Source organism: Berghia stephanieae, chromosome 4 (assembly GCF_034508935.2).
Source record: "Berghia stephanieae isolate SIO BIC M18660-M18661 chromosome 4, UCSD_Bste_1.3, whole genome shotgun sequence".
Lineage (NCBI taxonomy): Eukaryota > Metazoa > Mollusca > Gastropoda > Nudibranchia > Aeolidiidae > Berghia > Berghia stephanieae.
The window spans coordinates 41,706,820-41,721,819 of NC_088363.1; the positions used below are offsets into that span (position 1 = coordinate 41,706,820).

Below are 15,000 nucleotides of genomic sequence, written 5' to 3' on the forward strand. Positions count from 1 at the left end.
ACAGTTTAATAGATTTAGGACTCGACTCAAATAAAAACGATTTTACAGTAGTTCTACTCCAGAAAGGATTGGGGGGGGGGGGGGTCTGATTGAATAGAAATGTGCCTGAAGAAAAGTATTTTTGTACGATCTAATAAAATTTAGAAAGAAATAAGGCGATCGCGAGGAGACAGATGAGGATTAGGAGGAGGACGGGGAGGAAGAATAAGGAGGAGGAGGAGGAGAAGAAGAAGAAGAGAAGAAGAAGAAGAAGAAGAAGAAGAAGAAGAGAAGAAGAAGAAGAAGAAGAAGAAGAAGAAGAAGAAGAAGAAGAAGACAGGAAGAAGAAGAAGAAGAATAAGAAGACGAAGAAGGAAATTAAGAAGAAAAGGAAGAAGAAGATGATGATGATGATGAGATGATGATGATGATGATGAAGAAAAGAAGAAGAAGAAGAAGAAGAAGAAGAAGAAGAAGAAGAAGAAGAAGAAGAAGACACCCGAAACTTTGGTGTACATTGTCACCAGATAGTTCGCCACCCTGAAAAGTTAAGTCTTTATTTAAGTTTATTGTTATTGTTTTCATTTTTTTTTTCATTCTATTCAAAACCACAAACACAATTTCTATCACTCTCGGTTTGTCTCCCACACGCACATAAACAGTCAACAGTACACATGAACAACTCTCTCTCTCTCTCTCTCTCTCTCTCTCTCTCTCTCTCTCTCTCTCTCTCTCTCTCTCTCTCTATCTCTCTCTCATAAAAACACATACAAGTCGATCACGCTTGTACAATTTACACACATGCATAGAATCGATAAATAATATAATCATCATTTCTTGGAATTTTTCATCTCTCTGCTCACTGACGACCCACCCTAAACATTTCCCTGCGACACGTCTTATTAGCGGGTCTGATAACCTTACATAATTATGGGATTTATAAAAAAAACATTGTTGTAAAGGACAATGCTTTGCTTTGGATTGAAAATATTTCCATTACATCAATGAGCTCATAAACTCTGACCTAAAAATAAATATGTAGAAACACACCTTCCTCTCGGTACACCAGACTTTCGTTTCACTCAGACTCCATCCAACAAGGAACGCACAATGCATTCTGTTTATTTGTTAAAACAGTTTCTTTATTTTGTTATTGTACATTTGCTGGGAAGAAAACAAGAGGGAGACAGAGGATAGATTACATTGACAATCTGAACAGATGGATTGGTGGAGGAGGAACAGGAATCGAGCTATTGAGAAGATCTGAGGACAGATATGGGTGGAGGACATGATCGCCGATGTCTGCAACAGGCCTGGCACTTGATGATGATGATGAAGATGATTTTGTTATGCAGACGAAGGTTTTACATTCGATTTGTTCATTGTTAGCATTATTTAATCCCCAATCATTTTGATTAAACCGCCCTGCCTTCAGACAACCATTTAGCTCTACGACCACCATGCTGAAAAATTCACACGACGGAAGTTGTTGAGGGTAGCTAATTCTAAACATCGCTGCTCAATGCGCGACTCGGATGCCAAATAATCTGGTGACGAGGTACACCCAAGTTTCGGGTGTCGAATAACAACACTCCGTTAAAAAGAAAACAAAAAAAAACCCACCTGAGTTGAACCTGAGGTGTCATAGTGTGACATTAGACGTGATTGCGTGAGTCAAACTGCCAGATGTAATTACATTGGACGTGAGCACGACGCCATATCACAGTCACGTGACCAGGGGAGATAACCCCCTGGCATAATTCATGACAGGAAGTCGTGTGTCTGAGTTTTTGTGTGTCTCTGTGAGTATGTGTGTCTGTGTGTGTCTGCGTGTGTGTGTGTATGTGTGTGTGAGTGTGTGTGTGGGACAAGATGATGGATGGCTCAATCATGCTCGCGATTGCTTTCCTGTTGTTTGTTTGTTTGTTTGTTTGTTTGTTTGTGTTGTCTTTTTCTTTCAATTCTTTTTCTCCCTCCTCAGTTCATTTTATTTTCTAAAATTCTCGTGCAATTTTTACCTTTTTCTCCCTTTTGCAGATTTTGTTTGATTCACATTTTTTGCCGAATTCAGGAAAACGAAATCTGAAATAAGCAGCGAGAATTCTTCTATTTTAAAATTTTATTTTAAAAATACGTCTCCAGTCATATGTATGATGAGACATTCCTAACGCCAGGCCGCTGGCATTCATTTTTTACTTTCATTTCAATTACAATCATTTTTTTGTTGTTGCTGTTTTTTTTATTATCGTTACTATTGTTATTGTTGTTGTTGTTGTTGTTGATGTTGATGATGACGATGATGTTTTTGTTGAATAAGTGCTTTATTGCGGGCTGAGGCAATAAGGGACTGTTATTTACGTGCTGTGTCCGTTTACAGTTTTAAAGAGTTTATATCTAGCAGATTTAGAATTATTTTGAAATCTAACCAATTTAAAAAAAATCATTTATGGAGGTCAATTAAATAGGACAAATACTCCTGATGTTCACTAGGTCTGCCAGATGGTCACGTCAAAATTGGAATCATGTTTCAATTGTTCATTAAAAAAAAAATATTCAAGAGCATTCTCTCCTAATATAGTAAATGTTGTTTTTGTATTTTTTTAAAAAATCAAAATCGATGAGATTGACAAGGGGGTCAGTGTGTTTGTTATGTTTCGCCACGTGAGGTTATATTTGGCCACTTTTGAAATCGAAATTGGCCACGAGGAACTCTGGCCATTTGACAGCCCTATATGTGTACCTTCTTTGAAGTCTTCCCTTGGAATAGACCCTAGAGACAAATTTCCCCTATGAGATGAATAAAGAGAATTTTGTTTAAATTTTTTAGTAGTAGTAGCAGCAGCAGCAGCAGCAGTAGTAGTAGTAGTAGTAGTAGTAGTAGTAGTAGTAGTAGTAGTAGTAGTAGTAGTAGTAGTAGTAGTAGTAGTAGTAGTAGTAGTCGCAGTACATAGTATTAGTCATAGTAGGATTAGTAGCAGCAGTAGTAATAGTAGTAGTAGTAGTAGTAGTAGTAGTAGTAGTAGTAGTAGTAGTAGTAGTAGTAGTAGTAGTAGTAGATAGTAGTAGTAGTAGGTTGTTAAGTATTGTAGTAGTAGTAAGTAGAAAGTAAGTAGAGAAGTAGTAGTAATAGGAATAGTAGTAGTAGTTGTTGTGTTATATTGTATTCTATTTGTTGTAGTGAAGAAAAAAGAAGAAGAAGAAGAAGATGATGATGATGATGATGATGAGAGAGGAGGGATTGATGACGACTTACGACGAGTGATGATGATGATGATGATGATGATGATGATGATGATGGCGAGAAAGAGAAGAGGTGGAGGTGGAGGAGGAGGAGAAGGAGGAGAATATTTTTGTAAAAAAAAAAAACAATAATAAATCATAAAACGAGCGAAGTATTTACAAGAAGGTGAGGAAAGTAATTACCTGTGAAGTCGACAATAAAATCACCAAGTATAGATTACTCCATCTGTTCGAGATTTTTTTTCTCACGGGTAACAACAGCTAATGACGTAACAAAAACACGGGGGGTTCTAAATGGAATTCCAACAATAAAAACAATGTTACTTCTTTAGAAATAGTATTATAACGGTCACGCACGCAAATAGTCTCTCCTGACGATTTCAACAAACAGTTTGGCCCTTGGATTCAATCTAATCTATTCTATCTGTCAATCGGGTTTGGCCACAGACAAGTGAACGGTGCACCGACTCACGCCGTCGATTTAACGTGAAAACCACGGGCTAGCGAGCGGTTCATCCCTTTGAATATCTTCAGATACACAACCAAATAGCCAAACAGCCATAATATACTAGCTACAACTCACTCACTCACGTTCAAGTCGTCACGAAAGCCGTTACGAGGGTGAGCGAGCGGGTAGAGGCGAAGGTTGGTATTTTTTTTCTTTCTTTCTTTCTTTCTTTCTTTCCTTTCTTTTTTTTTTTTTTGGCCCAATATCGATATGTCACACACTCTATGGTATATCGATTTTGTTTGCATTCATTCCAATACTCGAGCTGCTACTGGCTTGGGCTTTATCCGTACGGTAAACACGGTATTCATTACAAACTCAAACATCTCCAATTTCGCCTAATGGAAAGATTTAACAACGTGGGGTAGATGGAGAAAAATGAAATTATACAAAAACCTCTATAAAAATATAATAATAATAAAATACCATTCAAGATCGATTACTTATTTTTAGGATAGCTAGCTATTTTCCTACACAAGTTTCTGGGGGGGGGGGGTATTTCAATTTGTTAAAAACCATGATGTTTACGGTATTTTTGTAACAAGCTGGAAAAGGGGTGCTAGCGAGAACCAATCACACGGGCCCTTTACAGCCGTTCGCTGACAAAATAGCTTTTAATGTTTTAGCCAGTAAACTTATATTTCATATATCATTATCATTGCTAGCTTGTGATACACCTCCCCCTTCCCCCTCCCCTTCCCCATTCTCGTCTATGAGCCTCAAACACGACAGGAGAGGAAATCTCATATTGGACACATATTGATATGTTTTAAAATATTTTGATAATATATCGATATATGAAGTTAATTATTTTTTTTTAAAAGGCGTTTTGTGAAGGGTGGCCAATTTAATCCCCGATGGAATACAAAATGTAAATAATATGGAGCAGGATTGAGAGTGGGTCTGTGTCAATACTGGTGAGTATTCGGGTCCCGGCGGACCACCAATTAGAGACGTGTGGACCAACATGTAGCTACTGGCGTTATTGTTTCTGTTGGTATCGATACCATTGTTGTGATTTTTAGCGTTGTAATGTGTGAGTTGTTATTGGTGTCGTCGTTGTAGTTGTTGTAGTTGTTGTTGTTGCTGTTGCTGTTAGTGGTGGTGGTGGTGGTTGATTTTTGGTTGTTTGTTTTTAATGGTTTAGCGGTGTTTGTGGCACTTTTAGAATGACAGGATGCGGCTATGTGGTCTAGTGGTATTCACTCGCTGTTCGGATCAGAAGGTCCTGGGTTCGAGCTTCGCTCAGCGCATAGTTGAGTCTTTGGAAATGACTCTTTATTCACATTCTCTCACCGTACTCAGGTGTAAGATGAGTACCTGGCCGTTAACAGCTTTGTCTCTGTCCGAAAAAAATTGCAATATCGCCTAACAGGCGTCATTTCCCGTTCTACATGTTAAGTGTTGCTGTTGGTCAGGGACCACTTGTAAAGCGTTTTGAGCACGTTTAGTTCTCAAAGCCTCCCTAGCCAACAGAAACACTTAACAATTAGGACGGGACATGACGCATTTTAGGCGGCATTACAATTTTTTCGGAGTGAGACAACGCTGTTTACTCATTTTACACCTGAATACGGTTAGAGAATGTGAGTAAGGAGCCTTGTTTCAGGGACTCAACAATGCGCCGAGCGAGGCTCGAACCCAGGACCTTCCGATCCGAAAGCGAGTGTCATACTACAAGACCACATAGCCGCATTCAGACCGTATCTGTGCTGACAAGCATCAGAGAATGGATAAGACAAGGGGACTCCTTCAAAATTAAAGAGTATCAACGAATGAGGTGTCAAGCTTTTGTCTCCTCGTCATTTCGTGAAAAATATTGAACATTTATATATAGAGTAATATCCACTTGAGAACCTTGTAATATCGCCATACAGGCTTCATGTATATTCATACATGTTAATTATTGCTGTTGGCTAGGGACACCCGTGAAAAGCGCTTTGAGCACTTTTAGTAGATATTGCGTTCTATAAAGCTCAATTAATTTATCTGCAGAGTCTTTTCCAATGGAAGACTGGAATTACTCAGGCGTAAGTGAGCGAGAGCGAGGTGACTTGCTCAAGGCCATACAGCGCAGCGGATAGTCGAATTCGGTACATTTCGGTTACGAAGCAATGACCATACCGCTGAGTCACACAGCCCTTGCATGAGTCCTGGGTAGGTTTGACACCCACTAATTGTGATCCAATGGCCCAATTCAGTGTTCTGTTTGATGTACTAAAAATTGATTTTACAGTCCAAAATATTAACCAGTTAACTGGTGTACTCTCCAAGCTTAAAATATTTAACGCTAAAAAATGAAATAAAATAAAATTCCCTTTATTCTTCCCATAGGGTAAATTTGTCTCTAGTGTTTATTTCAAGGGAAGACTAGAATAACCCAGGTGTCAGCCGCAGTGCACCGCCGCAAACTGAGCTAGGATGAGGTGACTTTCTCAAGGTCACACAGCGTAGCGGCAGGTGATCGAACTCGGTACCTTTCGGGTACGAAGCAAAGACTGTAACGCTGAGCCACGCTGTCCCACAAGACAGCTCGTCCCTCAACCATCGAACGATTTAAATGAATTTCATCTTGGCAAAAAAAAACCTCTCAAACCTGGAATCTCGTGAGGAATACAAGATCTGACCAGAATATCGCAGGTACTGGTCTCTTAATGAAAACAGTGAGATATTCAATTCTATCTGGATTTGAAACCGAAGAAATTCTGTCGTAAAAGATTTTCAATCCTACCTGAAAAGGCAAATACTTCTCCGACGAGCATAAAAGGGTATCCAGAGGAGAAAATCATTATAAATCTGATCCTGTTTTGACTTTTATATAATCTGATCGCATGACATGTGAAAAAGTTCTAGCCAGTATGAAGAATAAAGAGTGCCGATTTTCTTTATTTAGAACCAAGGTTCTGGTTGCTGGGCGGAAGTGACATCAGACGATTGAGTCTTTTTTTTTATAGATGCCGTGCTTTTGAGCAAGAAACTCACAGGATATGACCAGAGTATCACAGGTACGGCTGTCTTAATGAAAACAGCGAGATCTGCAATTCTATCTGGATTTGAAACAGAAGAAATTCTGTCTTGAAAGATTTTAAACTCCGACGTGAAAGGGTAAATCAGAAGTTATCTACCCTTACCAGCAAAACAATAAACAATTGTTAAATAAAAAATCGAAATGGAATCCAGGATTTTAGAATGTCAAAAAGGCCATTAGATGGAAATGGAGATAAAAGGGCCAGAGTGACATTGAGATTCCGTGACAACACACACACACACACACACACACACACACACATAAACATACACAAATGCACACACACACAAATCACACATACACAAATAAAATCGAATTTTAAGCAAAACAAATAAAATCGAATTTTTAAAATTCATTTTTTTTTAACCGACAGACACAAACAAAAACCTAAAAACAAAACAAAATAAAATAAAACAAACAAAAAAAAACAGCAAAAAAAAACAAATAAAACAGACAAAAAATAAACCAAACAGAAAAGGTAAAATCCCAACCAACCACCCAAGTAATCAACCAACCAACCAATGAAACAAACGAATAATACAGAATGAATTGATTTAGTAGTAGTTCATCATCTTGAGTAACGCTTTGTTTACCTTTACTTGTCTGTTGTCGCCGGGCAAACTAGTAGGTGAAACGTTGATTGATTTGGGATTTAGTCTTGCCAAGTAATATTTAGAAAGAACAAATAATCGTTTATCTCTTTTGTACTTGAATTAGAAATGTCGGTTAACAGGTTTCCCATAATAATAGAAACAGTTTCTATGTAAACGGGAACACCCACAATAACTATTTTACTACCAATCCTATAGATGGAACGACATTGACCTCACACTAAGCTCTTTGTTATTATTTATTTTAGACAGTTTGATTTGTTCTCTATTATAAATTATGTCAATCAGAATATAAATGTTTCAAGTTACACATAGTTTTGTGTTTTGGTATGTTATATCCGGCTGGCCGATGTCGTGAGTAGTTTACCTAAATGCATAACACCAATAGCTAGTTCCCTATATGGGGGAAAAAGTGTGTAACATCACACCTTCCTTTCTTCCGGTTCAAAACTCATCGGAAGTCTGAAGCCAGTCATCCAGACGGTGCATAAACAATGAAGACGTTACGTATTGAATCATAAGGTGGTAGAATAACTGAGTAGCAGAATGTATAGGCAATTTATTATGATTACGGGACAATGAAGATGTTGCTGCTTGAAGCTCGGAGGAAAAAATAACGATAAGTATTGAAATGTATGCTCCAATTTATTAAACGAAACAGGATGCATGCAAGAATTGACGAAGCCACAGACAACATTCCCATAAAACCAATCGTAAAGGGGACACCTTCAACAACTAGACTTAAATCGAGAAGACCTTTCCACCATAACAAAAAGGGCAGACTTCAGTGTGGAGGAAAACTGAGAGAAATGTGAACAGGGAAACACCAAAGGAGAAACATCATTAAAGATCCAACCAAAAGAGTGCCTGCATTCATAACACCAGGAAATACTGATTTCCTCAAACCGCCTCTTAACTGGACATGGCAGAACTGCATCAAATAGTGCAGATGGAACTTGGAAACAGTGTTACCTGCCAGAAATGTCAGGCAGCCCCAGAGACCAGCGATCACATCGTCCTCCACTGTCCATCACTAAACTTGAAGGTGGCTACGAAACCATCCTTAGGCGGAGGATGACTTTAGAAGCTGGGTTGACGAAATACATTTGGAGGTGTAGCCATACGCTACTATTACTACTACTACAACGAAACAGATACTGTGGGCGTTTCGGGTTTCCCATTTATCAACAAAACACGATGACTTAAACACTAAGGACGAATGAGAATGGCGTAGTTCAGGTGAATAAACAAAAATAGTGATGGGGTAGGAAATGGATTACGGGACGTAAAAGAGAGAGAGGTGAATGATCTTTATTGACGCTCAGCATATATTTAGATTAGAAAATATGATACCATCACTATGAAAAAAGTTGCACAATGTCTGAATTCAGACTTCTGGGGGAATTGTTTCACACTTCCAGTGAGAATAGATGCAGTATTTTGACATCACAAAGTTGTTCCCTATTCCAGGACATGATGGAGAAAAAGGTTTTTTCTTGACGCGGCTTTGAGCTCGTTTATTGGATATCGGGTTAACTAATAGGTTTGTTGTTTCCCGTGATTTCTTTTCGAAAATTCAGTGTGTTTATCGAGAGACTGACCTTTCACCGCCATGACAACCGATCGTTTACCGTGGCAACGACCATTATCAACGTTAAAATTGCCTTGTGTAATAAACCCCTCCCATCTTACTTGATTGACAGCTCGCCGATTGTCAATTGAAGCAATTGAATACTCACACACTCAAACAAACAAACACACATACATACACACATAGACAGACATACACACATACACACACACACCACACACATATATATATATATATATATATATATATATATATATGTATGTGTGTGTGTGTGTGTGTGTTTTAAAGGAATAAATATATGAAAAAAGTGTGTATGAAACAGTGTCAGATGTTTATATTACACGAGAGCCTGCTCCCTAATTTGTCGCCGTTAAAGGAACAAACACGCTATAATAATAATAATAATATAATAATAATAATAATAATAATAAATAATAATAATAATAATATGATAATAATAATAATAATATATAAAATAATAATAATAATAATAATAATAATAATAATAATAAAATCATAATAATAATAATCACATAATAATAGTAATAATAATAATAATAATAATAATATATAATAAATAATAATAATAATAAAAAATAATAATAATAATAATAATAATAATAATAATAATAATAATAATAATAATAAATAATAATAATAATAATAATAATAATAATATAAATAATAATAATAATAAATAATAATAATAATAATAATAATAATAATAATAAATAATAATAATAATAATAATAATAATAATATAATAATAAAATAATAATACGTTATAGGGTTTGTCCCTTGAACAATGCCTATCCATGGATGTAAAAAAATAGATTACTCCGTTCCGATTCTATCGTAAAGTAATCGTAAACTGATGAGAGAAAAATGACTACTGTCTTGATTGGAAAATTATATCATTTCCTGTCTTCAGCTGTTGACATGAATGTTGGTCGGGCTTTATCTAGTTGCTTGTGATGGTTTTATGACGAAGTCGGATCTCCGATTTGATTGTCTTGTTGTCTTCTAGTGGTGGTCAAAGGTCTTATCCGATTTGGTTGGTCATTGGGGTAATCGTGGAATTGTCAGGCAAATAGAGATAGAACGAGGGGAAAAGGGATATATGGGTGTTTTTACTCTTATCGTCAGATAAGATAAAATTAATATTATAGAACATTATAGTAATTTACATTGTAAAATGGTCAGAGCTTGTGTTTACACGAGAGTTCAAGCTATATAAATGTGTATTATTATTATTATTATTATTATTATTATTATTATTTTATTATTATTATTATTATTATTATTAATTATTATTATTATTATTATTACTATTAATATTATTATCTATTAATTGTACCGTAAATTTATACAAAGAGAATGTTCAAGAATTCCATTGAACAGGATAATAAATAAGGGATCCGAAAAATTGCGTGTGAAACCGTGCAAGACAAAGCAAGAAAGATAATACAGGAGAAAAAAAGCATCTCAAATATCAGTCTTCCTCGACCGGGGATCGAACCTCAGACCTCCTCAGGCGACATATACTTTTTTGCATGTTTAGACTATTGCAATGACCTTTTATCTCACATGAGCCATGATAAAATCTCGCGCCTGCAGGTCATAAAGAAAAGTGCAGCCAAATTAGTGACAAGACAAAAGAGAATGGCCCACTCCCTGCTTATTCTGTATGAGATGCACTGGCTGGCTGTCAAGGAAGGAATGATTTTTTAAATTACTCTGTTTTGCTTTAAAAGCCAAAATGATGAAGCACCCGATTACATCAAAAGCATGTTAGAAATATAGATATGTACCAAATAGGAATGTACAATCCTCGACTAAGAAAACGAAGCTTACTCTTAGGAATAATCATAATAATAATAATTTTATGGGCCTTTCCTTTACCCACACGGGGGGGGGGGGGGGGGGGCTTGTGTGGAATGACCTGCCCAGAAGGATGAGAGAAGCAAAGTCTACTGATAGTTTTAAAACACTGTTAAAGCACTGCCTTGTTACCGTTACATTTGATGAGCTTCAGTCCGATTCCATTTGGTAATGAAAACTTGTCCGTTTTTATACAATATTCTTCCCCTTGTTAGTTTCCGGTTTTTGCTTGTCGTGGGTTGAGTTTTACCCGGGTAATACAATCTGCAGATAATCACATCAATACTTCACTACTGACGCTATGCATTCAGGTAACACACTCACAACATCCGCCAGGAGGATATATATATAACATACAAACACACAAATATATGTGTAACCTTATACGCTTACAACTTAGCGAGAATTAATCAGCAAAATGGCTGTCTAAAAACAATAATAAAGAGCTGAGTGACGTCAATTTTGTTCATTCCATATCCAGTGATCGCATTCAAAACACCAATTTGAAACACCGAAACATGATCCGCCATCACTAAATAGTATTGCGTAAACCAGTTAACCGCCGGAATCTCGAAGAACATGTCTTTAAAAAGTTGGCCAGAAAACTCGTCCATATTATGGGAGTTCGCAAAGGGGGTGAAGGGGGGGGGGGTATTGAGGGGAAGGGGTGAAGAGGGAGAGGATGAAGGGGAGGTGGTGAAGGATTTTTCTACAGAGAAGACCAACAAATTATCTCTGCTGGAACGTGATGCAATCTTGATTATGAAATTAATTATTTAAAGACCTGCTGTCTTCGGATAGGGGGCGAAGTGGCCGAGTGGTTAAAGCTTTGTACTGTGACCAGGAAGGTCCCGGGTTCAAGCACCGCTTCAGGCACTTTCGTTTTTTTCCTTGGACAAGATTATTAACCCCCAATTTGGTCACTTGGACAACATGGGTGATTCTTTTCTGACATCAGACATCTTGCTTGATGAATTATCTATATTCCTTCATGGAATGTCTTGACGATATCTTATGATGTCGTGGCGGAAGGACATATATTTTTTTTTTTCGTCTTCAGATAACATCCTTGTCGAAAATATCGATTTTAGCCTTTCTGCATTGTTTGTCTCTGCAACTAGTTCACTTGTAGTGTGAGGATCCGTAGTCCATGTGGTTTTGTGGTATGACACTCGCTTTCGGATCTAATGGTCCTGGGTTCGAGCCTTACTTTACTCACATTATCTCGCCGTATTCAGGTGCAAAATGAGTACCTGGCCGTTAACAGCCTTGTGTCTGACGGAAATAAATTGTAATATCGCCTTACAGGCGTCTTGTCTCGTCTACATGTTAAATGTTGCTATTGGTTAGGGACCCCTTGTAAAGCGCTTTGAGCACGGTTAGTGCATATTGCGCTATATAAATGTTCAAATTTAACTTCAATCTATTGGCCCAGAACAAGTATGGTGATACCCAATGCACGGCATGTCCTTTTCTCAGGATTGTTAATGTCACAGCACATTTGGTCAGGTCCTATTTCACGATTGTAGTTATTGAATAATTTCAACTCAATGCTTTACAATGTAACTAATTCAAATCCATTGTCAAAAACATTAGAATAGAAACTTGGAATGTCAACAACAACAAAACTGCAAACCAAATTACGTTATACCTCTGGTTTTATGATTGAACAAATGTAAATGTTGCTGCTCGACGAAGCTCGAAGAAATAAATAACAATGTGAAATTCAATGTAAGCTTCAATCTTAATATACGAAAACAGATCAAATGGACATTTAGGGTTTCCCACTAGACTACAAAGCCGAACTAAAAGGACTAGATTAAAGAGAGAGAGAGAGAGAGAGAGAGAGAGAGAGAGAGAGAGAGAGAGAGAGAGAGAGAGAGAGAACTAGATTGATGTAAGACAGGAAATGAATAAATCATTGACTTGGTGCCTTATTGACGTAACCTACTTGGCCTCTGTCACGTGGTAAGGGTCAATACAACCATGGGGCTATTCCAATGGGAGGTAGGGAGAGTGGGAAAGAGAGAGAGAAAAGGAAGTGCAATTTTTTCCCTCTAGAAAACGTTAAAACCAATCTGGCACACGGTGCTAAATCTACGACTTCCGGTCGTTAATCTGATGTGTCAAAGATCTTAGTCTTTGCCTTTTTCAATACAATTTCTGTCAATAAAAGGGTGGGCACTCCGTTATAATATTTGTCCGCGATAAGGTTATTGGCCTGTGCCTTCTATTCTCTGAAATCACGAAAAAAAATGTTCACAATTCATTCCCCTTTACCCATATGAAGAAAACCCAATAGTGAATATGCTAAAATCACGTGATAAATGTGCGACTATAATGTGGTCCTGTGGCATGACACTCGCCTTCAGATGGGAAGGTCCGAGGTTCGAATCCCTCGTCTGTAGTGTTTCATTCATCCTGTTTTGTTGACATTATCTGTTTTCTCGATCATATTATAAACTTTAAGTTTACTCAAAAGATTTCTGTGTAGGTTCTATTGATCAAGCGCTAGAACAGTGAGTATTTTACTTAGACGCATACCATCTATAGTAAATACCTGTGTAGTTCTCTATATTTACCGAGCTCTGCCATTGTTTACATTATACCGACTGACCGAGAGGCCTGGTTATCAAGGTTTCTATTGTATTCATCTAATTCATTGCGACATATTACCATATTGACTCGATGGGTCACAAATGATTTTTTTTTTTATTGGGACGGCGACAATCTTTATTATGACAGGCGGATTGAAGGGGAGCGGGGGGGTTGGGTAGGGGGGGGGGGAGGTGTTGACAAGTATTAGAATTCGATAAGAAACTGTCGTTGCTAATCCTAATGGGTTTCATTTTGAATAAAGAAATAAACTTACTTGGAAGGGGTAATTTATAGTCTATAGATAGAATGAAGCTGACGTCATCCGGGTCTTTGTTTTTTTGTTTTGTTTTGTTTTGTTTTTTTGCCATCTGCCTTTATGAGTAATTTTCACTAAATTGTATTAACCAGATTATATACGTTTAAGGTTACACATAATTTTGTGTGTTGGTTCGTTATACTTCCGGATGGCAGTGTTGTGGACTAAATAACACTTCAAAATCCTTAAAATTATGTAGTCTGGCATCAACTTTCATTTTTAATAAGTTTTAATGACTATGAGATGCTCATGAAGTTCAAAAAATGGAATCAAGATTTCGTATTTCTACGAATGTTTCGTAGTATCAAGCAGGTCTGGTCAAAGGGTCACTCTATCAGGGGAGGTAATTGGTCTTTGACGATGAGAAAGCAACAAGATTGATATCAGCGATCTCGGACTGTTCTGGAATGTATGTTTGAAGACAGTTGAATTGTTTATCAACCTACCCCTACCCTCCCTCCCCCCCCCCCCCCCCCAACAGACCCCGAACACCCAACTACCCCCCCCCCCCCATCCATCCCCCAACCAAAACAACAAACCATTTGTGTGATTTTTGTCTAATTTCCTCGTTATTCCGTCATGACGTAAGTGTGACCCAGTGATCCAGTCATCATGTCTGCCCCAGGGATGTGGATAGATCTGACATAACCCCAATGTAATGAGATTGGGGAGACAAACTGTCTGAACATCAACAATTCTCATTTCCTGTTTTGATTTATTGATGATGGAGGCAACGGAGTGAAGAATAGCAACGGGGTCATAGAGGATGAAAGATTAGGGGGTGGGGGGGGGAGGTGGTTAGAGAGTGGGAGAGTGATAAAAAGAGAGAAAAAAAGCGAGAGAGAGAGAGAGAGAGTGTGTGTGTGTGTGTGTGTGTGTGTGTGCTTGTGTGTGTGTTTCTGTGTTTGTGGGTGCGAACATGTGTTTTGTTTAAATATAATAAATAAATAAATAAATAAAATTCCCTTTATTCACCCCATAGGGGAAATTATTTGTCTCTAGGGTCTATTCCAAGGAAGACTGGAATGAAACAGGCGTCAGCCGCAGTGCACACTGAGCCACACTGTCCCCGTATGATAGATGTATGTATGTATTTGAGTCTGTTTATTTGAACCCCCGTTTAATATCTGATGACTTGAGAGTGTATATAGAGCAATATCCACTAAACGTGCTCAATGAGATTTTCAAGGGAGTTCCTAGCCAACAGCAATACTCAACATGAAGGACAAGACCAACCGTACGTTATGC

General features: G+C 37.6%; 1 protein-coding gene across 2 annotated transcripts in view; it reads right to left on the reverse strand.

Moving 5' to 3' along the window:
• The window catches only part of LOC144970597 (BTB/POZ domain-containing protein KCTD12-like), a 139,890-nt gene that overhangs the window by 65,638 nt on the left and 59,252 nt on the right, over positions 1-15,000 (reverse strand). Inside the window, exon 1 of one of the 2 annotated variants that reach the window (XM_078910386.1) lies at positions 3,403-4,201. The exons of the other annotated variant lie outside the window; for it this stretch is intronic. The gene's annotated coding sequence lies outside the window, so the exon portion shown is untranslated. Of the gene's footprint in view, positions 1-3,402; positions 4,202-15,000 lie in introns of those variants that run through there. 2 annotated transcript variants of the gene reach the window in all.